Source organism: Petaurus breviceps, unplaced genomic scaffold, assembly GCF_028583685.1.
Source record: "Petaurus breviceps papuanus isolate PSGF00001 unplaced genomic scaffold, PetGlider_PUasm1.0 287, whole genome shotgun sequence".
NCBI classification, from domain to species: Eukaryota; Metazoa; Chordata; class Mammalia; order Diprotodontia; family Petauridae; genus Petaurus; species Petaurus breviceps.
Genome location: NW_027186029.1, coordinates 591554 through 592364, shown reverse-complemented (window position 1 = coordinate 592364; position 811 = coordinate 591554). Strand labels below are relative to the sequence as shown.

Here is an 811-nt window from a genome sequence, read left to right as displayed (position 1 = left end):
CATGCACAACGCTTGCACACATGTACACTCACACGGGCGCACCTATGCACACATTCATACCTGCACACTCACATGCACTCACACTTGCACACACCTTTGCATACACATTCCCATGCACAACGCTTGCACACATGTACACTCACAGTGCGCACCTATGCACACATTCCTACCTGCACACTCACACGCACTCGCACAAACCTTTGCATACACGTGCACACTCACACACCTTTGCATACACATTCACATGCACAACGCTTGCACACATGTACACTCACACGTGCGCACCTATGCACACATTCATACCTGCACACTCACATGCACTCACACTTGCACACACCTTTGCATACACATTCCCATGCACAACGCTTGCACACATGTACTCACACGCACTCGCACTCGCACACACCTTTGCATACACGTGCACACTCACACACGTTTGCATACACATTCACATACACAACGCTTGCACACATGTACACTCACACGGGCGCACCTATGCACACATTCATACCTGCACACTCACACGCACACTCACACTTGCACACACTTTGCATACACATTCACATGCACAACGCTTGCACACATGTACGCTCACACGTGCGCACCTATGCACCCATTCATACCTGCACACTCACACGCACTCGCATCTACACACACGCACACTTGCACACACCTTTGCATACACGTGCACACTCACACACCTTTGCATACACATTCACATGCACAACGCTTGCACACACGTACACTCACACGTGCGCACCTATGCACACATTCATACCTGCACACTCACACGCACTCACACTTGCACACA

At 50.6% G+C, this 811-nt stretch overlaps 2 protein-coding genes and 1 pseudogene across 2 annotated transcripts in view; 1 reads left to right on the top strand and 2 right to left on the bottom strand.

The window, feature by feature from the left end:
• The window catches only part of LOC138167675 (zinc finger protein 850-like), a 762790-nt pseudogene that overhangs the window by 258229 nt on the left and 503750 nt on the right, over positions 1-811 (top strand).
• The window catches only part of SUSD2 (sushi domain containing 2), a 423767-nt gene that overhangs the window by 124896 nt on the left and 298060 nt on the right, over positions 1-811 (bottom strand). The gene's annotated exons all lie outside the window — the stretch shown is intronic.
• Positions 1-811, bottom strand: part of CABIN1 (calcineurin binding protein 1) — a 91362-nt gene that overhangs the window by 90096 nt on the left and 455 nt on the right. The gene's annotated exons all lie outside the window — the stretch shown is intronic.